The following is a 27,821-nucleotide window of genomic DNA, read 5'->3' as shown; positions in this document are numbered from 1 at the left end:
AAATTAATGAACAGATATTGATATGTTATTATTACATAATGTTCATAATTTATTCAAATTTTCTTCAGTTCCATAAAGTCGCTCAGTCGTGTCAGACTCTTTGTGACCCCATGAATCGCAGCACGCCAGGCCTCCCTGTCTATCACCATCTCACGGAGTTCACTCAGACTCACGTCCATCGAGTCTGTGATGCCATCCAGCCATCTTATCCTCTGTCGTCCCCTTCTCCTCCTGCCCCCAATCCCTCCCAGCATCAGAGTCTTTTCCAGTGAGTCAACTCTCTGCATGAGGTGGCCAAAGTACTGGAGTTTCAGCTTCAGCATCATTCCTTCCAAAGAAATCCCAGGGCTGATCTCCTTCAGAATGGACTGGTTGGATCTCCTTGCAGTCCAAGGGACTCTCAAGAGTCTTCTCCAACACCACAGTTCAAAAGCATCAATTCTTCAGTGCTCAGCCTTCTTCACAGTCCAACTCTCACATGCATACATGACCATAGGAAAAACCATAGCCTTGACTAGACGGACTTTAGTTGGCAAAGTAATATCTCGCTTTTGAATATGCTATCTAGGTTGGTCATAACTGTTCTTCCAAAGAGTAAGCGTCTTTTAATTTCATGGCTGTAGTCACCATCTGCAGTGATTTTGGAGCCCCCCAAAATAAAGTCTGCCACTGTTTCCACTGTTTCCCCATCTATTTGCCATGAAGTGATGGGACCGGATGCCATGATCTTTGTTTTCTGAATGTTGAGCTTTAAGCCAACTTTTTCACTCTCCTCTTTCATCAAGAGGCTTTTTAGCTCCTCTTTACTTTCTGCCATAAGGGTGGTGTCATCTGCATATCTGAGGTTATTGATATTTCTCCTGGCAATCTTGATTCCAGCTTGTGTTTCTTCCAGTCCAGCGTTTCTCATGATGTACTCTGCATATAAGTTAAATAAGCAGGGTGACAATTTATTTTAAAAATTAAATTTCTGTAAACAAACAAGAAAACCAGTTCACCCATTTCACCCATCCCTAACTTACTGCCTCTGGCAATCACCAATGTATTTTCTGTGTCTATGAGCTTAGCCTTAAAATGTATATATTTAGATTCCACATGTATTTCTCTTTCTCTATCTGGGAATTCCCTGGTAGCTCAGTTGGTAAAGAATCTGCCTGCGGTGCAGGAGACCCAGGTTCCATCCCTGGGTTAGGAAGATCCCCTGAAGAAGGAAATGGCAACCCACTGCACTAGTCTTGCCTGGAAAATCCAATGGACAGAGGAGCCTGGTGGGCTACAGTCTATGGGGTCACAAGAGTTGGACACGACTCAACAATTGAACCACATCTGACTTACTTCACTTAGCATAACACCTTCAAGGTTCATCCAAATGGCAAGATTTCATTCTTTTTTTATGGCTAAATAATAACATATAGACAGATAGATAGATGAAACAGTTCAGTTCAGTTGCTCAGTCATGTCTGACTCTGCAACGCAATGGACTGCAGCCCGCCAGGCTTCTCAGTCCATCAACAACTCCTGGAGCTTGCGCAAACTCATGTCCATGGAGTCGGTCATGCCATCCAACCATCTCATCTGTCACCCCCTTCTCCTACTGCCTTCAATCTTTCCCAGCATCAGAGTCTTTTCCAATGAGTCAGTTCTTCACATCAGGTGGCCAAAGTATTGGAGCTTCAGCTTCAGCATCAGTCCTTCCAATGAATATTCAGGTCTGATTTCCTTTAGGATGGACTGGTTGGATCTCCTTGCAGTCCAAGGGACTCTCAAGAGTCTTCTCCAACACCACAGTTCAAAAGCTTCAATTCTTCTGTGCTCAGCTTTCTTTATGGTCCAACTCTCACATCCATACACGACTACTGGGAAAACCATAGCTTTGACTAGATGGACCTTTGTTGGCAAAGGTCTGTATAGATCAATGCATAGATAGATAGGTATTGATTTCTTTATGCATTCATCCAACGATGAACACTTAGGTTGTTGCCATATCTTGAGTTCTGTAAAGAATGCTTTCGTGAACATGGAGGTACATAAGTTTTTAGAATTAGTGTTTTTGTTTTCTTCAGAAAAAAGTCCAGAAGCGGAATTGCTGAATCATATGGTATTTCTAGTTCTGTTTTTTAATTTTGGCACATCTCCCTATTGTTTTTCATAGTGGCTGCTCTTATCATGCAGAAGGTTTCCCTTTTTTCCCATATCCTTGCCAATGCTTATTTCTAGTTCTTTTGATAATAGCCATTCTAACAAGTGAGGTAATATCTCATTGTGGTTTTATTTTGCATTTCCTTGATGATAAATAATGTAGAGTGTTTTGTTGCACAGGTAGTGACCAACTGTATGTCTTCTTTGGGAAACTGTCTATTCTGATCTTCTGTGCATTTTTAAAATTGGATTTTATTTTATTTTTTGCTATTGAGTTGTATGAGTTTTTGAAAATATGTTTTGGATATTAGCCCTTTATCAGATATATGGATTACAAATATTTTTTTTTTTCCCATTCATTTTGTTGATGGTTTCCTTTGTGCTGAAGCCTTTTAGTTTGATGTAGTCCCACTTTGTTTTTATTTGCCTCTGTTGCTTTTACTTTTGGTACAGATTTTAAAAATTATTTCTAAGATCTCTGTCAAGCAACTAACCTTGTTATCTTGTTTTCTCCTAGGAGTTTAGTTTCAGGTCTCATATTAGGTCTTTAATCCATTTTGAGTTAAGTTTTATGTTTGGTGTAAAGCAGCAGTTCAGTTTCATTTTTTTGTATATGACTATTTAATTTTCCCAATACCATTATTGAAGAGACTGTCCTTTCCCCATTGTATGTGTGTCTGTTTTTATGCCAATACCTTACAGTTTTAATGACTATAGCTTTGTAATATAGTTTGAAATCAGGGAGCATGATGCTTCCAGCTTTTTTGTTCTTCCTCAGGATTTTTTTGATTATTCAAGGTATTTCATTGTTCCATGAAAATTTATGAATTTTTGTTCTATTTCTGTGAAATGTGCCACTGGTCTTTTGCTGGGGGTTCCTTTGAATCTGTGTTTACTTTGGATAGTACAGATATTTTAACAATATTAATTCTTCCAATTTATGAGCATGAGATATATTTTTATTTATGTCTTCTTCAATTTATTTAATTTATGTCTTGTAGTTTTCAGTATATAGGTCTTTTACCTCTTTGGTTAAATGCATTCTGAGTTATTTTATTAGTTTTAAAGTAATTGTAACTGAGATTGTTTCCTTAATTTTTTTCTGATAGTTTATTGTTACTGTATGGTCACATAACATTTTTTTTGATTTTGTGTCCTACATCTTTACTGAATTCATTAATCAGTTCTAATAGTTTTTTTTGTAGGACTCTTTAGGGTTTTCTACATATAATATCAGGCTTCCTCAGTGGCTCCTAAGTAAGGAATCTGCCTGCAATGCAGGAACCGTAGGAGATGTGGGTTCAATCCCTGGGTTGGGAAGATCTGGAGGAGGGCATGGCAACCCACTCCAGTATTCTTGCCTGGAGAATACCATGGACAGAGGAGCTTGGTGGGCTGCAGTTCATAAGGGCACAAAGAGTCAGACATGACAAATGACTAAGAATGTATGCATGCACTGATATATCATTTGCAAATATGACAGTTTTCTTTCTACCTTTCCAGTTTTTTTCTTTTCGCCTAATTGCTGTGGGTAGGACTTCCAATACTATGTTGAATAAAAGTGATGAGAGTCGGCATTCTTCTTTTGTTACTGATCTTAAAGGAAGTTTTCAGCTTTTCATCATTGGATATGATGTTAGCTATTGGGCTGCCATGTATGATGATTATTATGCTGAGGAATGTTTCTTCCACACCTGCTGTGTTAAAATTTTTTTGTCATAAATGGATGTTAAAAATTTTAAATGCTTTTTCTGCATCTATTGAGATTATCATATGGTTTTTATTCTTCATTTTTTTAAAATGTGTTTCACATTGACTGATTTGTGGATATTGAATCATGCTTGAATCACTGGAATAAATTCCACTTGATCATTGTGTATGATCTTTTTTAATGTATAGTTGAACTCTGCTACTATTTTGCTGATGATTTTTGCATCTATGGTCTCAAGGATATTAGCCTATAATTTTCTTGCATCTTATTGTCTGATTTTGGTGTCAGGGTAATGCTGGCCTCATGAAATGAGCTTGGGAGAGTTTCTTCCTCTTCTATTCTTTTGAAGAGTTTGAGAAAAATTGGTATTCTACTTTGAATTTGAAAAAAAATTACTAGTAAATCCATTTGGTTCTGGAATTCTGTTTGTTGAGAGGTTTTTGATTACTAATTCAATCTCTTCAGCTATAATCAGTCTGTTCAGATTTTGTATTCCATCATGATTTAATCTTGGTAGGTTGTATGTTTCTATGAATTTATCCATTGTTCTAGGTTGTCCAGTTTGTTGGCATATAATTGTTCATAGTAGCCTCTCATGATCTTTTGTATTTTTTATGATAACATTTGTAATATCTCCTCTTTAATTTCTGATTTTATTTATTTGAATCCTTTCTCTTCTTTTCTTAGTGTAGCTGAAAGAGCTGTCAATTTTATCTTTTCAAAGGACCTCCTCTTTGTTTCATTGACTCTTCTATTGTCTTTTTAGTCTCTAGTTCATTTACTTTTGTTCTAGTCTTTGTTATTTTCTTTCTTCTACTAACATTGAGCTTTGCTTATTCCTCAGTACTTAAGCTTCATGGTAACTACAGACCTAGAACCTACAGCAAATACATGCACAGGAAGAGGGAGGAGTAAAAGTGTATTACTAACGAAAGACTAGGCTTTCCGGTGGTGCTAGTGGTAAAGAACTTGCCTGTCAGTGAAGGAGATGTAAGAGATCGGGCTTTGATCCCTGGTTGGGAAGATCCCCTGATGAAGGAAATGGCAGTCCACTCCAGTATTCTTGCCTGGAGGATCCCAAGGACAGAGGATCCTGGAGGGCTACAGCCCATAGGGCTACAAAGAATTGGATATGACTGAAGTGACTTAGCGTGCATGCGAAGAGAGAGCTTGTTGTTGTTTTTTTTTTTTTAATCTTGCAATTACTGTTAATCATAGGATTTTGAAAAGAACATATGCCAAGTTTTGATACTGTCTTTCCTAAACTGATGTCATTATATGGATTTAGGTTGGAAAAGAGGACCACAGTAGAGCTTTAAATCAAAACTTCAGTCTTCTATAAAGGGTTTAACTGCCCCAATATCCCTTTTGTTTGGACTCCATGAGAAAACTGCTGCTTGGCCCTAGAATCTCTCTGTTTGGAAGTTTTCAATATGTATTCAGTCAGTTTCTTACTGATATAATAAATATTTATTTTAAAAAATAGGTAAGACAATTTTGATGTAGAGGTGCCTATTGAGTATTACCCTTTACCTCTTAATACCATTAGTATGATTCTAGGTATCAAGCTCAACTAGAACATGAGTTTTACTTAGTTACCAGCAACTAACTAAACAAGTATGCCCCAGAGCGTAGAAGTAATGCCATTATATCAGCCATGGTACAAATAGGCCTTAATGCAATAATGGATTCTCTATGATTTTATTGTGAAACATTTAAGAATTATTCAGAACTGAAAAACTCCAGTGAAAGTCAGGTACATGTTCTCACCTTGACACATTTGCAGACTTGGTTTCTAAGAATTGCAATTTGAATTAACCGATGTCCAAAGCACCTACACATTTGATTCACCAAATGTGTCCTATCTTCTTGCAAATAGCAGCTCATTTCCTCTTAGGGTCTGATGAGGTTGTTGGTGTTTTTTTTTTTTTTGTCTTAGCAATAGAATCATTGGCAGCAGTACACACAGGCTAATTGTTAGAATATAAGGCTTTGTTAGAAATAGAACATAGGCTTCTGGTAATACGCTTAAATTCACACCAATTGGTAGGAAATTAAATATGGTTTTTAACAAAATAGATCTTAGAAAGCTTACACTAGAAGTGAAGTGATTAAAAAAAAAACTCTCCACAGGCATTTAATTATTTTTTACCCAAAAAAGTAATTTTCCTTTTATCTATATCTTTACTAAGCCTTTTAGATGAAAGGGGAAAGTGACAGCCACAGAATGACAGTGACCTAAAAGTATAGAATTATAGTTAGTGGAATTTGGGTAGTCTTGAGGACAAATAAAAGCCAGGATATCTGTCAGTGAGCTAAATGGAAAATGTTATTTTCAAGATGCTGCAAATAAAATGCTAATTAAAATTCCCTAAAAAGTAACCCTTGTTCCTAAGAAATTATTTTGCTTCTGAAGAAATTAAGATTAAAAAGAGACAGAAACTGATATTTATAATTTTTTCTTATATTTAGTTATTTTAAAAATGTTTTTATTAATTCTTAAATTTGAGTGAAAGGGAGATGGGCTTAGATTAATTACCATTTAAATATGCAGTGTCAGGTCTGTAGGCATCATTCTGAACCATGGTGGGGAGAGCATAGAAAAAATTCTAGTGTGGAAATTATATTTCATGTGGTAAAACAAAAATTCAAGAAGTTTTCTGTTATAATAAGGTGAAAGTGGTTACCAAAGAAACAAAAGTTTCTTATCACTCTGCCTGAGGCAAATGTGGCATATTAAGATTAAAATGAATTCTCTTCTCCTGAATGCACAGAACTCTTATTAATGTCTCAGAAATTATGCACACATAGGAAAAGAATAAGATTTTCTGGATACATGTGAGTAAGCATCCATTGGGGTATAGGGGCTATCTAATATCTATGGATACTTTATTGCTGAACTGACCCCAAATCAGTTTTTCTCTATTTTACCTTTTACTTGAGTCTGACTTGAAACTGAGTGACTTATTTTCATCTTGAAAGAGAACTTTCATTTTGAGAGAGTTAGGTTCCCTGGTGGCCTGAAAGAGTTAATGCAGTTTCCAAGAGTGTCCAACTTACTTCGAGGGAGTAGTGCGTGCATGTGAGAGTCTGGCTCCAGAATATTTGTTCACATCCCAAAACCAATTTGGCACAACTTAAAATGTCTGCTAGGGAGAGGATTCAGAGTGTTGTTAGGCCACGCAATTAGTGCTTTATTTCATGAGCACCAAATCCACCCAATAGTGTTTTGTTTTAAAGAAGAGCTTGAAATTCACAATAACGGGTTTCATTTATCAGAGCCATATGGGACTCACCATCTTTGGATATATTTGTAAGGCTTTCACAAAGAAGACTCTTTAGGCATCTCAGATTTCACGGATTGGAGGGCAATCTGGATGAATATCTTTTTTGGAAATGATGAACTATCTTTTTCATATGTAGTCTCTAATTTCAGTAATCCTTGAGAAGCTCATAAACACAGGAAAGAGTTAAGTAAACTTCAGTTTACCAGCTTTTATTGGAAAACAAAGACCATAATTCTTAGATCTGGTTCAAATGTCAAGTGTACTTTTGATGTTTGATGTACTTTTGAAATTTGACCATCTAGCCTTTGCAGTTTGTGATGTAGCATTTTTGAAAGGGAAGATGGGTTCTAAGTCTCAATCTATTTCTGCACTTTTTTGCTAGTTGTTCTGTCATGGACATATATCAATGGATCTTTGGGAAACTGGCTGCAAGGGAACAGACTGAAAATGGGATATTGTGGTTCTTTTTAAGTTTAATCAAGATTATTTCTTTGCTGCTTCCTCCTTTTCCAAGCTTCTCTGATCATCAGGGATATATCTTAATACAATATATTCTTTAAAATGTCAGTGTCAGTTGATTTTTTGAATAAATCTCATAATTTTTCACTATTAGAGGTTTAAAAATAAAATAAAATCAATCTCCATTTGGCAGTGGGTGCTAATACTTTAATTTTTGGTTCCCAGATTCTGTTACGCTATTAATGACCTATAAACAAATACTTAAGTGTTTACTAATTAAAACTAATACATTTTTTAAAGCATAGCATGCTATTGTGTTATGACAGACAACGACTGATTTTTCAGGTTTTCAAACCTAGATTTTCTCAGTTCTGTAGGCTTTCTTATAAAGGGCACCTTTAATTTTGTTTGATAAATCTGGTTAAGCAGAATACTTGCAAGCCATAAATAGTACTATAACAAGCTACTGACCTATACAAAGTCTATGAGTTTTATTTTGAATTGTTATGGTAAGTTGGCAATTAATTGACATAACTCTTTCTTAGTTTTAGATACCATTTTATTATATTTGGCCTTATTTTATTATCTTCTAGTTTATTTAGAAATACTCTTAACACTCCTTTTGCTTATGATATTATATTAGCATGTTTTCAACTTCCCAGAGGATGTCTGATAATTTTTTTTTCAGTTGTGAGCATGTTGTTTAACACTGAATTAAAATAAAATTCAGTATATTGTTTGCTTTCTTTTAAACTTCATATTGATACCACTCATTCATTTTAAATATCTCATGAAGATTAAAAAATCTTGCTTCCTATAAGTTCTACTCCAATATGCATTATATCCTACACAGAAAAAGCACTAAGACTTTTGTTACATAGCACACCTATAGGGTGCACACTTGCGTTGCTGTGTGTAATTGAGTGCCATGCTTTAGGCTGCCGAACAACAGGTTGAACATTGGAAATATAGAATGAGCTATATTTGCTTAAATCATCTTGAACATTAATTTTACTGGATTGTTGAATGTCTCAAATATATTTGACTATATTTTATTCTTAGTCAAATATTCTAAAATTATTTAATGAGTATATTCTTAGAATTAAGTTATTTCCTTTTTTTATAAACCTAGGTATTGTGACCAAAGGAGGTTTTTTTTTTTTTCCACTGAGAAAGTCATTACGGAACTACACATGAGGTTTTTTGGCTGTTGCCTAGTGTCTTCCATAGGGATTTTGAAATATTTTCTTTGGGAAAATGATATAGCATTGGGATAGTGATCACTGGCAACAAAGAAATTAAAGATGGCAGGAAGACTCAAGATAGAATGTGTGGATAAGGATACAACAGTATTACATAGGTTTTTGGATTTAGCATAAACTATAGGCCATGAAGAGAAGATAGATACGTAGATCAAACAAAAAACTGTAGATGTAATGGTCAGTGGTTTATTCTTTATGAATATTCCTACTAAAAGACACATGATGAGGGAAAGAAGGACCTAAGTTGATGGAGTGTGTGTGTGAATGGTAAAATATATTGGATATTGAGAGTGTGAAGAAAAGAGATACAGATTATATGTGGTTTTATGGCTTTAACTACCTAGTTTTCTACATTTACGTAGAGTTTCTATTGTTAAAAACTGAGGGGCTCCTATATATAATTTTCTTGGTATAAATAGAATATATAAATCACTTAGGTCGACTTGGAATTTTATTATTTGTGAAGATAGACCTGTTTGATTTTGACATCTGGTGTGCTATTATTCTTACTTTACAGTCGGAGTAAAGATTATATATATAGTTTTTCTCAAGTTATAATGTGAATATGATTATACAAAGCAAGTGTGTATATGTGCATGTGTGTGTACCTGTGTAAAAAAGGACACTTTCATTTCTATGCCTTTGTCTTTTTCTGTCTGTCCTGAGTCTGCTGCTTTTTGCTTGCCAGTTTTTCTTTGTCTCTATCATTTTTATCATTGAACCCATCTGCGTAGAAAATAGAATGCTTGGTTTTTAAAATGTTAATGATTTATTTTTTGTTATTTTGTTCTCTCAACTTGTTTTCACCGCAAGAGTTAAGGAGCAAGTCTAAGTCGTTTTAGTTCTCACATTCAAGAGGTGTTTCTGCCTTTTTTCCCGTCCGTTTGTCCATATGTTTGCCGGTATCTGATAGGCTGTGCAGTGCGACAGCAGTTTACTGTCTGTGTGTGTGTGTGAAATTAGCTAATTGGTGCTAGCAGAAATATTTTCACATGTTTTATAAGCAAAGTGCAGCAAGGTATATAAATGTAGATATGATCCAGACACGCGCACGCTCACGACTGCCACTGCTCATGCATAGGCGCTCAGAAGTAATTAATGTTAATAAGGTTTTAATGTGCTTGTGAGATCATAATGAGGAGAAATGAATGCTCTGATTAGGAAAAGGTAACTGCGTGTGTGTTTTGGCTTAGAACAAGATTTCAATTTTTATAAACCGCAATTTTAGAACTTGTTTGTGATTGCATCAATTGGTTTTTATTTTCAAATTAGAGGTCTGTTTAGCCATTTGAATGATTAACCAAATAAATGGGTAAAACCCTGATCATAAGGAACAGCGCAGGTTTTCATTTGCAAGGCAATGTTAGTGTACAGCAAGGCTCTGATCATATCTTTTGCCAATGGACCATTTTTATGTTGTTTTTTAAAAAGCTTTTTCTCCGAAGCTACTTGTGGAAATAGTTCTAATTTTTATAAATGTAGATGTTATCTGTATGTTCTGGAGATACTAATCAGCACTGTAATTACTGTGTCTGAAATACATTCCAATCAGTAAATAATGGTATGCTCAATGTCCAAAGAATCCATATCATGCCTCTTGAAATGTTGGGAAAAATATACAACAATCTAGATTTTTCTTTCTAAACATATATATATATATTTTTTTTTACAAATTTTAGAGGTTTGGCAACTTTTAAGGGTGAAGTAAAATATCTCAGAGTAAGCAAAGATGCTGTCTTTTCATGGACTCAAAGGCTGTGCAGTCAGCAGCTACAAAATTGACAGGCTTGAATCCAGCCAGATCCTTCTCCAGAACAAGTTTTTTTTTTTTTTTTTAAATATCATTTACAGTTTTAGTATACATTTGCATTATTATTTTAAATTATGGGATAAATCTAAATATCTACCTTGCTGCAGGGCACATAGAAATCACTTGCATGTTTTTTACTATAATAGTGCATTAAGATATTCAAGAATTGGAATCCCTTTAAAAGTAAGTATAATACTGAAGAGGCTTCCCCCATGACTCAGCAGTAAAGAATCCGCCTGCAATGCAAGAGTGATAGGAGATGCCAGTTCCATCCCTGGGTTGGTAAGATCCCCTGGAGAAGGACATGACAACACACTCCAGTATTCTTGCCTATAGAATCCTATGGACAGAGGAGCCTGGTGGGCTGCAGTCCAGAAGGACACAGAGTCAGACACAACTGAAGCAACCTAGCATGCTTGCATAATACTGAAATGCAAGAAGTCTTGGATTATATGGGGCTATGGAGTAGTATAGTTTAATTCCAACAAATTCTGTAGTTGTGGCTTAGATTCTTTTAGGTTTTGGTTATATTCCTACAGTTTTTGAGCTGGAGTTTAAAAATGGTGGTGAAGAAAGAGGGTATTAGAGTTAGTTCTAATGAATAATTCTGCAATTTCTGTGATTTCCCAGAGGTGTGTTGGATTTAGCTTTTCGTAGAATCCATGACAGAGATGATTATTGGCTAAAAGAGGCATTTGCCTTTAATATTGTTTAATTGACTCTGAAGTCTTATGTCATTGTGGCATCATTTGGAAAAATTTTTCCCACTTGAAGTTTGTAAAGAAGTTCATATATATTTTCTTCCAGTGCTTGCTTTTTCTATTGTAATTTTTTTCCTATGCTGCTATACATACCTTTAGGTTTTCTACTCTATGTTGGGCTATCTATTCATATGCCATTATTGCTTTTTTAATTATAAAAATCTAGAGCATGTTTTAATATATGAAGTGTTAACCTCCCACCTCACCCCCACCATTGCTCTTTTTGTCCGGGGTTTTTATGACTTTTCTTGCTTAGTTGTTTTTCTAAATGAACTTTATAATAAACTAGCAGACTTCAAGGGGAAAATAACCCTATTGGAATTATGATAAGTTCATGAATCAACATAGGGACAATTAATATCTCTATGAAGTTGAATCTCCATGTTTAAGAACCTGCTTTCCCCCTCCACTTAATTAAATAACTTCTGTGTCTTTCAAAAGTGTTATACAGTTTTCCTTATAAAGGTTTTAAATGTTTGCTACTAAGGTTCGGTGTTCTATTCATTTGTTTATTTAATTGCGTGCTTTTTTTTTTTTTGGGTGGGGGGGCTTCCCTAGTGGCTCAGATTGTAAAGAATCTCCTGCAGTGCAGGAGACCCGGGTTCAATCCCCTGGAGAAGGGAATGGCAACCCACTCCAGTATTCTTGCCTGGAAAATTCCATGGACAGTGGAGCCTGGCAGGCTACAGTCCATGGGATTGCAAAGAGCCAAGACATGACTGAGCAATGAACAGTTTATTTTTTACATCCTTCCTATCCTAAACAGTTTTTTATAATATTTTTTGTTTTGTTTGTTTGTTTGTTTCTGTATAGAAAGGCTATTTATTTTGTGTGTTAATTTTGCAAATTCCTACTTTGCAAAATTCTCTTAATTTTTGTGGTAGCCTGAGATGGGTTTGAGCTCCCATTCTAGCTCACTGCTTAGTAACTGTGAGACCATGGACAAGTTATTCTGAGCCATTTTAGTCACCTATAAACTGCAGATAAGAAAACCAAACTCCCACAATGATGGAGACTAAATGAGATCATATTGTAAAGCACCTAACATTTTGCCCAACACATAACAGGGACTCAATTACTGATGTCCATTGTTAATGTAATGTAATGTAATGTAATGTAATGTAATGTGATATGACAGTATTCCCTGGTAGCTCAGTGATGAAGAATCTCCTGCAATGGAGGAGACGTGGATTCGATCCCTGGGTCAGGAAAATCCCCTGGAGAAGGAAATGACAACCCACTCCACTGTTATTGCTCGGGAGATCCATGGACAGAGGAGCCTGGCAGGAAATAGTTCACAGGGTCACAAAAGAGTGACTTAAACACAACTTAGCAACTAACAACAGCAACCATTATGTTCTACCATAAGAAATTGGCAAGTTTATATTTTTTTAGTAAACAATGTGCTAACTTGTGAATGAGCTTGTGTGGAGTAGATATTGAACACAAATGAACTCATGATGGCATTAACGTATGTGGAATAATAGTGCTTGCCAGTCTATTATATAACACTTGTGAAACTGATGAAAAAAAAGGTAATTGATAAAAATGTAGTCCCATGATTTTTAAGCTTCTACTTTAATAAAATGGCTGTAAACTTTGTGAATGCACTCTTTTAAGGCATCTGACACTGTTGTTAAAAAATGAGAATACCAGAATTTCAGGATCATTATATTCCTACCTCATGGTTGTTGTAAGGGTTAAGTGAGATAATGCATTGAAATTATAGAACCATTATTAATAATTAATGCAAGTGCCTAGCTCATGGTAAGGGTTTGAAAATGGTAGTTTATTTTTTTGTTACTATTTTATTATTACCTTTGCCAGTTCTCTACTCCCACATATATTTCCCACCTCTATATATTCTTTTTTTTACTAGTAGTGTTGTTCTATGCTTAGAATAAATATATGAAATATGTCTTACAATGGTCATTAACATAAACATAAAAGAATATATCTATAATTTGTTAACATTGAAATTAGCTAAGAGTGAAGTAAGACTCCATCACTGGAGCATAAAAGAACTTTAATTGCTGTGGATGAAATTTCTGAGGAGTTGCAAGGATAAAGAATAATTTCTGTCAAAGAATTATAGATATCTTTTGTCATAGTTTAGAGATGCCCAGAGTTCTTGTTTGGCACTCAGTATCATTACTCCTCCACAGCCTCAGAATTCTCCTTTGTTCATTCATACATATGGAAAGCAACAGAATCCCAGGTGGTATAAGATATACAAACAGCAAGATTACCTAGATGAACTGTTCCTATTCAAGAAGTCTAGTAGGCTAGTCGGACAGGAAACAATTAGCTTGTATGCACGGACTTTGAGGGCAGATTATTAGGTTTGAATTCCTGCTCTGAAGCTTAGTTCAGTTCAGTTCAGTTCAGTCACTCAGTCATGTCTGACGCTTTGCACTCCCAAGGACTGCAGCACGCCAGGCCTCCCTGTCCATCACCAACTCCTGGAGTTTACTCAAACTCATGTCCATTGAGTCGGTGATGCCATCCAACCATCTCATCCTCTGTCGTCCCCTTTTCCTCGTGCCCTCAATCTTTCCCAGCATCAGGGTCTTTTCAAATGAGTCAGTTCTTCCCATCAGGTGGCCAAAGTATTGGAGTTCCAGATTCAGCATTAGTCCTTCCAATGAATATTCAGGACTGATTTCCTTTAGGATGGACTGGTTGGATCTCCTTGCAGTCCAAGGGACTCTCAAGAGTCTTCTCCAACACCACAGTTTAAAAGCATCAGTTCTTCAGACTCACCTTTCTTTATAGTCCAACTCACATCCATACATGACTACTGGAAAAACCATAGCTTTGACTAGATGGACCTTTGTTGGTAAAGTAATGTCTCTGCTTTTTAATATGCCCTCTAGGTTGGTAATAGCTTTTCTTCTGAGGAGCGAGCATCTTTTAATTTCACGGCTGCAGTCACCATCTGCAGTGATTTTGGAGCCCCCCAAAATAAAGTCTGTCACTGTTTCCACTGTTTCCCCATCTATTTGCCATGAAGTGATGAGACCAGATGTTAAGATCTTAGTTTTCTGAATGTTGAGCTTTAAGCCAAATTTTCACTCTCCTCTTTCACTTTCCTCAAGAGGCTCTTTAGTTCTTTTTCACTTTCTGCCATAAGGGTGATGTTATCTGCATATCTGAGGTTTTTGATGTTTCTCCTGGCAATCTTGATTTCAGCTTGTGCTTCCTCCAGCCCAGCATTTCTCATGATGTACTCTGCATATAAGTTAAATAAGCAGGGTGACAAAATACATCTTTGATGTACTCCTTTTCCTATTTGGAACTAGTGTGTTGTTCCATGTCCAGCTCTAACTGTTGTTTCCTGACCTGAATACATATTTCTCAAGAGGCAGGTAAGGTGGTCTGATATTCCTATCTTTTGAAGAATTTTCCAGAGTTGTTGTGGTCCACCGAGTCAAAGGCTTTGTCATAGTCAATAAAGCAGATGTTTTTCTGGAACTCTCTTGCTTTTTCCATGATCCAGCAGATGTTGGCAGTTTGATCTCTAGTTCCTCTGCCTTTTCTAAATCCAGCTTGAATATCTGGAAGTTCACATTTCACATATTGTTGAAGCCTGGCTTGGAGAATTTTGAGCCTTATTTTCCTAGAGTGAGATGAGTGCAATTGTGTGGTATTTTGAGCATTCTTTGGCATTGCCTTTCTTTGGGATTGGAGTGAAAACTGATCTTTTCCAGTCCTGTGGCCACTGCTGAGTTTTCCAAATTTGATGGGATATTGAGTGCAGCACTTTCACAGCATCATTTTTCAGGATTTGAAATAGTGTGTAACTTTAAGTGAGTTATTTAGCCTATCTGTGTTTCAGTTTCCTTATCTACAAAATGAAGCTGAAAATAGAACCTACTATATAGGACTGTCCCAAGGATTAAGTGATGGGGTTCATGTACATTGTATAGACCAATAATATATTAAGCTCTCAATAAACATTTCTTTACCCGCTGAGCCACAAGGGAGCCCAGGAATACTGGAATCGGTAGCCTATCCCTTCTCCAGTGGATCTTCCCAACCCAAGAATCAAACCCGGGTCTTCTGCATTGTAGGCAGATTCTTTATCAACTGAGCTATCAGGGAAGCCCTGATAAACATTGGTTTAAATTAATTATTAGATAAAGCAGAATAAAATTAATGCTGCAAACAATAAAAATGAAGTATTAATGAACAAAAAAATACAGTATTATAGAGGATGGTAATACTGATTTTTTTCTTTCTATGGCTGGGGCAATGGAATTAGGGGAGTTCTCTTGGATGAAGTGATGTTTAAACTAAAACCTTGAAACATAGTTTCTGTAGGGTGAGAGAATATGGAGGGGTAGGAGTGAGCTGATTTCTAGCCTAGGTGGACAGTCTAAGCAATGATTTAAAGGTGGTAGAGAAGTAAAAGTAAAAACTTCTTGGACTTTGGAATCAGAAAGACTGCTATCTGAAGCCCAAATTTACTCCTTATTAGCAGTGTAGCCCTGGGCAACACAGGGTCTATTTGATTTCTTCCCCTCTGAGATGTGATCTGGTAACTCTGTCTAGACAGTAAGTTATAGTGATTATGGGGCTGACCTTGTCATGTGCTGCCTGTTGTCCAATGTCTATAAAGTATTTTGTCCAGTTTTTAGTTGTTTAATGCAAGAGGTTAACTCCTGTGTTGCTTCCATCATTTTCAGAAGCAGAGGACCAAGATATGACTTTCACTTTTCTCCTCATTGAATTTGGGCGTTATCTAATTTTGTTAGCACCCTAGTGTTAGTTACCTTTGTTGTACTCACTTCATTGCATTACAATATTTAGGTCATTTATCTGACTTTTCATTGCACCGGCTTCTTTGAAAATGGGGACTGTGTCTGGTTCACGTTTATTCCTACTACCAACCCCCTGCTATGGAGTCTGGAACATAGCAAGCTGTTACTGAATATCTTTTACATTCAGTATAATTACCATGAGTTGTAGTTTAATGCTAGACTGTGAAAGACTGAATGTTATGCTAGAGTTTGGACTTTATTAGGTAAACCACCCAAGGTTTTTAAGGAGGTAAGGGAAATTCCTTGAGCCTTTATTTTTATGGAAGGTAATTCTGGAAGCATAAAGACGGATGACAGAGATTAGAGGATGACAATACTTACATTACTTAGGATTCTAGATAGTACAGTGGGAGTAGAAAGAACATTGACAGGATCTGGTGATTGTTTGAATGGGTGCTGCTAAAAGGAGTGGTGAAAAAGTGACAACTTAGGTTTTCAAAATGGTTGATCAAATCCTTTAGGATGAAATATTATGTTCTTCTGTCTTCTTTGATACCTAAATTAAGGATTTTAGTATAAAGATTTGAGAGCAAAAATTCACAATGCAAAGAAGTAATTAATGGTAGGGATTTAAATTATTTTTACTAGAATAAAGCTTGAATTTGAAATTTTTATAATTCTTAAAGGAAATCAATTGTGGGTCTTATTTTTTTATGTAGTAATATTCCATTGTACTCTAAATATCATTGTCTCTCTTTACATACATTTTCCCTCATTATAATCTCTTTTCTTTGGAAACTATATCTATGTGTGTATATATTTCTCTTTCCTTGTTAGTTTTTAGGTTTTTCCAAAAGATTGCTTCTTTCAGTCTTTAGAGTGTGTTGGTGTTGGACTCAGAAATTCATTTTGTGCAGTTGTGTGGGATAGTACCTGTAGAAGAACTGAGAGTAAGAATTAATTTTTCTCAAAAATATTTCAAAGTTTCTTTTGTAGTATCAATTTTCAGCCAAACTGTCTTCTCTTTTTGAGAGAAGTTAGAAGAGCTACTGAGAGTGCTGAAACTGGTAGAAATGGGGGGAACAAGAAACATTAGAACAATTATGGAAACCCTCCAATGCCAAACATTTATGTATTAAATATAATCATAGCTATTTGAAGAGTTAAAACACTTATAACAAGAACTTGTTTACAGTGGTCTGAAGGACATTAATTAGAACTAATGGATTGAAAATGTGGAAAGAAAATTTTTCTCCCAGAGACTTCTATTCATTCAATCCTGTAAGGAAGTAATGCTTCTTATGAAGTGTGATCTAACCTGAAAAGAATGATGCAATGCTTGAATCAACAATAGCATCCTGACAAGGTAGGGGAATATTTTTAATTTTGCATTCCATTTCTCATTTTAGTTTCTTCTGTAACCTATGTGTTACTCCTGTTATAGAGAAAGACACACACAGTGACTACCATTTATTGAGTCACTCTTTGTGCTGATAACTGAACTATGAGGTAAATATTATCTCCCTCTTCACAATAGTTTCATAAGGCAGATATTATTTACATATTATCAATGAAGAATCTAAGGCTAAATTAGATTAAACAACTTCCATAAAGCTACATATCTAGTTATAGCAAGTTATTTGGAATCAGTGGTATAATAGGTAAAAAGAGATTGTTAAATCTAATGTGTATTCTGTTATGTGCAGTGAAAGGAGTTTTTACCTTTCATCTAGTAGATAGAGGAAGATGATCTGTTTTGGAATAGGAGTTGAAAAGAGCTAAGGAACACGGGCAAGTGTTTGTGTTTCTGACTGGTCGGAGTGAGTGTATCCGTGAATGCGGATGCCTCACTGTGGCGTGTCTCTACAAAATTCTAGGTGCTGCTTTCGGCACTACTTTGTACAGTGATGTCCAGGGCAACTCAAAACTGCATTATGCCTTGCTGAGGCCACTTGAGGAGCCAGGAGCAATGGTGACTGCAGGGAAGTTTTTTTTTTTTTTTTTTTTAATAACTCTTAACTGTGTTTGGTACATCTTTTGTGGGGCAGACTTTCTCCATGAAACTATTCCAGGCCATTAGAGCACCTTGGACCCAACACCATGCATTGAAAGTCAAATCAGTTTCAACTCTGATCTAGTCTCAGAGTCTATGGTCCTAATCAGTGTTTTATTGTGTATAATAAGCATATTATTTAGTTACTTGCATCAGTTTCTGAAAAACACAACACTTATCCCTAGATACAGTTTTAAATGCCCAAGTGATTTTGAGTACCAGCCCTGAAGAAAAAAAAAAAATCAATTATATAGAATGATCTCTCACTATAAATGGAGAACCGCAAGAACATATAATCAATTAGAATTTATTGGTTTCTTTTAATGACAAGAATATTCACACCTGGGTGAATTTTAGTGATTAAAAAACCCGGTCTCTTCTAAGTTCCGCTGTAAAGAAGTCTAGTTATTTGCCTTAGTTTCAAAAGAATAATTCCCTAAGTATTTCAAAATGTCCGACTGACTGCCCCAGCTATTCTCTTTAGAAGCTTCTTTCTCATCCTCATGGCACATCCCTCTGGCATGCATGACCAGCTGCAAGCTAAACCCTGTGGAATAAGAATTCTTTCATCCCTTTGTGTGATGTGTTTCATTTTCGGAGTTTGGATGATCCTCTTCGGCAGCAGAGGCAGGCATTGTTAGTTTCAATAGGCGGCCTGGATGCGCAAGAACAGTCATCATAGAGACAGGCTCTCGGGGTCTGTCCCTTCGTGCCATGGTGTTGTGTTAGATCACTTTCCCCTGCTGGATTAATGGCCAGAGAAAAAGGAAGACAAACTGTACCCAAATCAATCCAATTAAAGTACTTGAACTTTACTGACGTGCATCCTATTGTTTTCTCAACTTCCTAACCTATGGTTAATTTCTCCAGCCAGTAGAAAGGAATCACATAAATAAGAGAATTATCTCAAATTTGCAATTTTTTTTAGTTTGAAAAGGCTTCAACATTTTGTTCTATAAGATGAAATAATAATGTGTGTTTTGTATAGCTGAACTTTTTGGGGGTTTGATCTTTCTATCTCTCCTCATATTTTCACTAAAATTACTGCCAGAACTTATTATATGAAACTGCTCAGCCTTTAACATATTATCTGTTCACAGTCTGCACTGCAGCATCAGTTCATTCTGGGCATTTTGGCTTTCTTGAATCTCCAACTGATTCCCACTCTCATGACTGGTGATATCCTTTCCAGGTTAATCGAGTATTCTCCACTTGTGCTCTGTCATCCATGCCACTTTAAGGAGGAAGGTAATTTGGGCTTTGGGCTCTCAGCCCCATCATTTGTGAAATGACCTCCCTGACTCTATGTTCAAAGTACAAGGTAGGATTTCTAGTAATAGTATATTATATATGTATGATGACTGATAGTTTGTAAAGTGTTTTCATATATTTTATTTCATGTAATTCTGACCATAGTTCTTGAGATGGAGAGAGCAAGTATTGTTGTCTCCTTTTTTAAATAAGGAAAGTATAATTCAGAGAGGAGAAGTGAATTATTCCACATCAAATAAGGAGTAACAGGTTGAACCTGAACTTTAAATTTAGAGCTTTTACCACATAAGGTGATGGTTTCCTCTGGTAGGGACTTTTCTTTCTTAAAGTCTGAGTTTCTTCATTTATTAATTATATGTTTTTATGTGTATGAGTTTATATGTACATACTCACACACATAGGGAACAGGTTTTGTTATACTTTATTGAGCTTAGGATAGAATTTTATGACTTTAGTTTTTATCATTGAAGTAGTCTCCCAGTATTTCTGTTTAAGAAACATAAGAAGGAATGTATTAACTTCCTAGTATAGAATTTTGGTATTATTGTAAACCCCCTATAAAATGTGATTATATTTTTCAATTGTAAATCCATTCTGCCAGAAACCTAATATACTTATTAAATAGTATTCTTTGTGATTAGGGAAGGTATGAATATAGTAGAAGCCCTCCTGGCCAATCCCTACTTTAGGCTGATAGGAAACTCTGAAATACGGTGTATTTCTGTCTCCCTGTTTACTTGCTGTTATGCTTACTTAGAGTCGTTTGTGTTTGTTTTTAAATTTGTTTATGCCAATTGAATGTGCAATTGTAATTTAATTATACAAACTGGTGAAATATGAGTAAAAAAAGTATAAATGTCTATTGGTATTATGAAATTTAAGTTGCCTGGTTTGGAAAGACTTTTTAAAGGTGAATCACTACAACAAATTAGTGTGGGTAGACAACAGTGAAAGATCTCCTAAGGCAAGGATAGCGGATGAATGTAAAAATTTGGAAGGGTCCTGCATTCAACTTGCTTTGCAAGTCTCTTTAAGCACTCACTGCCATTAAATAAACCAAAATCTTTAAACTCTCACTGACATTACATAAATGCTACATTGTGGAACAGTCTGAGTAAGGAGAATAATGTGACTTAGCAGATGAAGAGTCGATGACAGCCTTTGATCTTACATAAAAGATTGGTCAATCAGTGTAAATTTTACGTTTTAACTTTAAAGGAATGAAATATCTTAAAAACAACTTTCCCCCTGTTTTTCTGTGTCCTGTTTAAAAAATGAAGATAAAAATGATTTTACCTGACACGGAATTTTTTTGAATGTGTGAGGATTAAATGAGATGATACATGCAGAGTGCAGAGCACCTAGAACAATGCCTGGCACAGGTACTGAAAACATTAGCCATCATTGTCATCATCAGTATCATTTCCTCTCCCCACCTCCTCCTTCTCATCCTCTGAGTTTATTTGCTGAAGGGCTTACATACACCGATATTAACAAAAATAATCTTCTAGATCACAACAGCCAGCTATTGGAATATTATGTTTGGGTTGGCAGTGAAACTGTCCATTTCCTAAGCCCACCCCACCCTTCTCTTTCTTTCAGATTTATGAGAAGAGGAAGTATAACTATAACTCATTTATTCCCAGGAACTGCTGAGACCTGAAATTGTAGGTGAAACGTAAGTGAGAGGGTTAGATGCAGTCTCAGCTGAAGACTGTCAGAAGGATTGAAACTTGGAGAGTTTCAGGTGTATTGGTGGAGGTGTGTGTGGTGCTTACATGGCATCTACCCACACTGAGTCTTGATCCAGTCAAGATGCTTTTCCACATTTGTTGTTGTTCAGTGGCAAAATCATGTCCGACTCTTTGCAACCCTGTGGACTGCAGCATGCCAGGCTTCCTTGTCCTTCCCCATCTCCTGGATCTAGTCAAGATGTTTCTCTACAGAGTTCTGTCACAATTGTAAATAGAGAACAAGGAAAAGAAAAAAGAAATCTTGAGCAAAAAAACCCTGGTAGCTAAATGGGAATAAGGATAAGCATTGTACTGTATGCCTTTAATTCCTAAATGCTTCTGCTGACCAGTAGGTTACAGGTCTTTATTAAGGATTCCACATTTAGAAACTGCTTTTAGGAGGAGAATCTTCTAAGTGCTGACACACACATTTTCATATCATTTCACATCCTGTTGTCCTGTGTAAGAATGTGCTCTTCATAGAAAAAAGACCCAAACTCTAGGAGCAGAGATGTTACCAGGAATGCTGATAGTGTCCTCCAGGGTTTGGATGTTAGTGGCTCAATGGTAAAGAATCCTCCAGCAGTGCAGAAGCTGCAGGAGATGTGGGTTCTTTCCCTGGGTTAGGAAGATCGCCTGGAGGAGGGCATGTGAGCCCACTCCAGTAGTCCTACCTAGAGAATCCCATGGACAGAGCAGTCTGGCGGGCTACAGACCATAGGGTTGCAAAGAGGTGGATATGACTGAAGTGATTTAGCATACACACAGTATAATGGTTGACTCAGTGCTGGTGGCATTGGAATGAATGTGCTGTCAGTGGGTTCTTTTTAATTACTACTATTCATAGAAGTGTTGTTATTTACCTTCTATAGATGGCTTGCATGACACTTCCATAATTTTAAAAGCTAAAGCAAATAGGTAGCCAAGGGGAATGTAAGACATTTTCCAAAGTTGAGAAACAATTTTTAAATGGTATAATCTGAAGTTTATTAAGTACCACTTTGTGTCCTTAAACAATAGAGGTATCACTGTTGGTCACTTTCTATGCCTATTGTGGAATTAGGTCTATTTCATTTTCATATTGTAGTCCATCCTTACTGGTCATAAAACCTTTGAATAGAAGAAATCTTTTCTTTCTGCTTCATGACTCTTTATATCATTGGGATTACTTCAGTTTATACAACATACATTTTCCTTATTGTTGTTGTTCAGTTATTTAGCTGTGTCTGACTCTTTGCAGCTCCAAGTATTGCAGCATGGCAGGCTCCTCTGTCTTCTGCTGTCTCCCAGAGTTTGCTCAAATTCATGTCTGTTGAGTCGGTGTTGCCCCGAACCATCTCATCCTCTGTTGTCCCCTTCTTCTTTTGCCTTCAATCTTTGCCAGCATTGGGGTCTTTTCCAATGAGTTAGCTCTTTGTATCAGGTGACCACAGTATTGGAGCTTTAGCGTCAGTCCTTCCAATGAATATTCAGGGTTGATTTCCTTTAGAATTGACTGGTTTGATCTCTGTGCTGTCCAAGGAACTCTCAAGAGTCTTTTCCAACACCGCAGTTCAAAAGCATCAATTCTTTGGTGCTCAGCCTTCTTTATGGGCCAATTCTCACATCCATTGATGACTCCTGGTAAGACCATAGCTTTGACTATACAGATCTTTGTCAGCTAAGTGATGTCTCTGCTTTTTAATGTGCTGTCTAGGTTTGTCATAGCTTTCCTTCCAAGGAACATTTTGCATTTTTCTACCCACTAGTTATATTAAAGTCTCTCCTCTACTCTGTCTTTCCTGTGCTCTTGTTTCAGTCACTGTGTGGGCGGGTGTGCTCAGTCGCTTCAGTCATGTTCGGCTCTTGGTGACCCCATGGTCTGCAGCCCGCCAGGCTCCTCTGTCCCTGTGATTCTCCAGGCAAGAATACTGGAGTGGGTTGCCATGTCCTCCTCCAGGAGATCTTCCCAACTCAGGGATTGAACCCATGTTTCCTGCAACTCCTGCAGTGCAGGCGGGTTCTTTACCCACTGAGCCACCTGGGAAGCCCTTCAATCATCATATATCCTATCAATTTCGGCTGTTCTCAGCCTTTTGCCCAGGAGTGTGTCTTCACATATTTTTCTTTGCTCTTCCATATGTCAACATTTGTTAACATGTATAGCCTATACTTTTATTTCTTAGTTTGTTGATTTAAATTTCATCCCTTTTTTTTTTCTTTAGCTACACCATTTCCATAGTCATTTTAGGTGAGGACAGCAGTGGAATTTATAAAAACTAGATAGCATCCCAGAAAATACCCATCTTTATTCTGAAACATGATATGCTTGGTATTCAGACTTCTCCCTAGTGAGAATCTACACATTATACCTTTTTGTTATACAAGATATTTTTAAGCTGATGGGATTCAAGATAATTTCTTTTTTTCAGAGGAAATTCCTGTTATTCAACCTGATATTTAGAATCTTTTGCTAAGGACCTTTACAGAAATAGAAAAGATAGTCTCAGTTTGAATATGTTCACAGTGCTCTGTTTTGACTCATATCCCTTGGGCCTACTCCTTGATTTCTTAAAAAATTATATTTATTTTATTTTTTCCCAGTTTTATTGAGATATAATTGACATACAGCATTGCATACATTTAAGGTGTGTAGCATGATGGTTTGACTTACATACACCATGAAATAATTGATATAGTAACTTTGGTAAATATTCATCATCTCATATCAATGTAAAATAAAAGAAAAAGAAAAAAATTTTTTTCCATGTGATGAGACCTCAGGATTTACTCTTAGTTTCATACATAACATAAAGCGGTATTTATCTTGATCGTGTTGTATATTATATCCCTAGTACTTATTTATATTTTATCTTTTGATCACCTTCTTCCAATTCCCTTCCCTTCCACCCCCTGCTTCTAGTGATTGCAGATCTGATTTCTTTTTCTATGAGATTGTTTGTCTTGATTTTTTTCTTTTTGTTTTTTGGAAGTATAATCAACCTACAACATTGCTACTACACAACATAGTGATTTGATATTTCTATACATTACAAAATGATCACTATGATTAGTCTAGCTACCATCTGTCACTACTGTAAACTATTACGTTATTATTTACTATATTCCTCATGCTGTATATTTCTTTCCCGTGGCTCATTTATTTTGTAACTGAAAGTCTGTACCTTTTAATATCTTTCCTCCATTCCTCCCTCCCTGGCAACAATGTGTTTAGCGATCTCTGTATTTGTGACTGTTTCTGTTTTGTTATGTTTGTTCACTTGTTTATTTTTTCTTTCAAATTCCACATGTGAGTGAAATCATACAATATTTGTCATTTTCAGATTTATTTCACTTAGCATAATACCTTTTAGATTTATCTATGTTGTCACAAATGGCAAGATTTTATTTTTTTATGTCTTGGTATGGACAGAGAACAACAGACTGGTTCCAAATAGGAAACGGAGTACGTCAAGGCTGTATATTGTCACCCTGCTTATTTAACTTATATGCAGAGTACATCATGAGAGATGCTGGGCTGGAAGAAGCACAAGCTGGAATCAAGATTGCTGGGAGAAATATCAATAACCTCAGATATGCAGATGACACCACCCTTATGGCAGAAAGTGAAGAGGAACTAAAAAGCCTCTTGATGAAAGTGAAAGAGGAGAGTGAAAAAGTTGGATTAAAGTTCAACATTCAGAAAATGAAGATCATGGCATCCGCTCCCATCACTTCATGGCAAATGGATGGGGAAACAGTGGAAATAGTATGTTTTGGGGCTTCAAAATCACTGCAGATTTTGACTGCAGCCATGAAATTAAAAGACGCTTACTCCTTGGAAGGAAAGTTATGACCAACCTAGATAGCATATTCAAAAGCAGAGACATTACTTTGCCAACAAAGGTCCGGCTAGTCAAGGCTGTGGTTTTTCCAGTAGTCATGTATGGATGTGAGAGTTGGACTGTGAAGAAAGCTGAGCGCCAAAGAATTGATGCTTTTGAACTGTGGTGTTGGAGAAGACTCCTGAGAGTCCCTTGGACTGCAAGGAGATCCAACCAGTCCATTCTAAAGGAGGTCGGTCCTGGGATTTCTTTGGAAGGAATGATGCTAAAGCTGAAACTGCAGTACTTAGGCCACCTCATGCGAAGAGTTGACTCATTGGAAAAGACTCTGATGCTGGGAGGGATTAGGGGCAGGAGAAGAAGGGGATGAGATGGCTGGATGGCATCACCGACTCGATGGACATGAGTTTGAGTAAGCTTTGGGAGTTGGTGATGGACAGGGAGGCTTGGTGTGCTGCAATTCATAGGGTCGCAAAGAGTCAGACACGACTAAGTGACTGAACTGAACTGAACTGAAAGTAGATGAAGGAATTAGTAGAGTGGAGAAAGCTAAATACAAGTGCCTGGAGAGTATTATGCCAAGGAAAATGCAAGCCACTTCATGCTCCAGAACTGGCTTAAGAATTGGAGGCAGTACTTCCTCTGGAAGACAATGGCTGAAGTAAAAATATAATTAATATACTCAGATAGATAGAAGATAGTACTTCCTTGAAATATGACAGACTAATATAAGAAATGAATAATCAGAGAATAAGCGCTCAGCTGTAATAACTTTAACAGGATTGAAATTTTCAGAGCAGAAAGTCAAATGGATAACAGGAGAGCAGATAAAATCAGAATGTCTCACAAACAAAACTCTGATTAATAACAGTTTCAGAAGATGGGGGAAAGCAGAGAAAGTGATAGGGAAGAGATTAGCATGAGATTATATCAGAATTTTTTTTTCAAACTGAACAACAAGCATTTCTACTTTGAAAGGATTTACTGGGTGCCCATAAAAAGTGTAAAGGGGAAAATATTTTTTTTCTTTTTATCATTTTATCATATGTGAGGTGATGAATGTTAGGTAAGCCTATTGCCATAATCATTTCACAGTACATATAAATCAAACCATCACTCTGTATGCCTTAAACTTATACTGTGATGCCAATTATTTCTTCATAAAACTGGAAAAAATGTGAAGTAGATCTATACCAAGATATATAACTGGAAAATTTCAAACTACCAGTGGTTTATAGATGATGATAGACACTTTTAGAGAGAAAATATAAACCCTATGGACACATTGGTTCAAGAATCAGGATGGTATCTGATTTCTTAATGGTAACATTCAAAGCTAGAAGATGTGGCTTTTCAGTTCTGAGGCCAAATTACTTTAAATTTGGAATTCTATACTTAGTCAAACTGTTAATCAGGTGTGGAGGTAGAAAGAAAGACATTTTTAGGTGCATGATCTTCAAAATTTACCTTCCAAGGTTACTTTCTCAGGAATCTTTTGGTGGCTATGCTGTATCCAAATGAAGAAAAACTGGGGAGAGAGAAGAAGGAGAGGATTCAGGAAATAAGTGATGAGAATGAGATAAGAAAGGTGAAGAGAAGTTCCTGGATAACAACTGCATTGTTCTTAAGAATCATCTGTCCTTAATTGAGCCAGGAAGGTAGAAAACTCTAGAAAGGGATGTGTTCAGAAGGAAGATTTGGAATTAGCAGAATGCTTCACATTGAAGAGTGAGATATATTCAGAGAGATTTTATATTCCTCTTGCAAAACTTGGGATTGGCGAAAAAATGGGCAATATGAATTGTAGGAAAGAAAACTTTTTACTCAAGGAAGGAAATGTATTAAAAATGTACCAGTTGGCTAAATACTGGGAAAATGAAAGGAAAGTAGGTGGTGTAAGAGAGCTAAGGCTTTATCTTCTGTGGTAAGAAATTAATAATGTCTGTACAGTTTACAAATAAAAAATAACAATATAAGCTTATTATTTAGAGATAAACAGGTAAACACTAGAAAGAATTTCGACAGAGGTCTCAAAGGTTGAGATATGGGCTGCTGTTTTTTGTGTGTTTTAAGAAACATTGTGTTACTATTTAGTAAACTATGTAGATGCATTACTTTGAAAATGATGAGAAATTATTGCTATAATTTTAAAATTATAGCAAATTATGAATGTAAATATTTTTGATTTTGATTTTTCAGACAGAAGACTCAATGAAGTGTGCATGTTTTAGTTATCTAGAAGAATTAAATGGTTTATACCTAGGCAATGCTGAAGTTTAGACATTCTGTCTCTTGAGAATAAATATTATTTAGAGGAGTTCCCTCTTTTTTCTATAAGGAACTCATGTTGTTTACCTGGTAAAAGACATGGAGTTAAATCTAAAAGTGGTTGTTTACAATTATCAGGTTTCAAGTATGTGTTTCATATGAAAATAAGTCATTAACTACTTGTGGCTAAGGAGATATAGAAAAAAACAAAAGTATATTTTCATTTGATATGGTAGGTTTAGTCACATAAGACAGATTAAACATACTGCATTTATTAAAGAGTAGCTTTCCCTCATTCTAAGTAATGTCTAAACACTTAGGATTTTTCTATCGAGAAGTTCACATGGCTAGTTCATGCATTCTCATGGAATGCTTTTAACTGTTCACTGACTCATTACTTATTCATCTATAGTTAATGTAAAACCACTTTTGTTGTGGTTTACAAAAATATGGAGGTTATGTGATTCAGTGCTTGCACT

The 27,821-nt window shown here is 36.2% G+C and overlaps 1 protein-coding gene across 6 annotated transcripts in view; it reads left to right on the top strand.

Annotated features, from left to right (window-relative positions):
* Positions 1-27,821, top strand: part of ZBTB20 (zinc finger and BTB domain containing 20) — an 848,072-nt gene that overhangs the window by 62,938 nt on the left and 757,313 nt on the right. For 5 of the 6 annotated variants that reach the window (XM_018040121.1, XM_018039867.1, XM_018040637.1 and 2 more), the window contains exon 2: positions 19,438-19,566. The exons of the other annotated variant lie outside the window; for it this stretch is intronic. The gene's annotated coding sequence lies outside the window, so the exon portion shown is untranslated. The remainder of the gene's footprint in view (positions 1-19,437; positions 19,567-27,821) is intronic. 6 annotated transcript variants of the gene reach the window in all.

Source organism: Capra hircus, chromosome 1 (genome assembly GCF_001704415.2).
Source record: "Capra hircus breed San Clemente chromosome 1, ASM170441v1, whole genome shotgun sequence".
NCBI lineage: Eukaryota > Metazoa > Chordata > Mammalia > Artiodactyla > Bovidae > Capra > Capra hircus.
The sequence above is the reverse complement of the archived record's forward strand: the minus strand, read 5'-3'. Positions and strand labels throughout refer to the sequence as shown.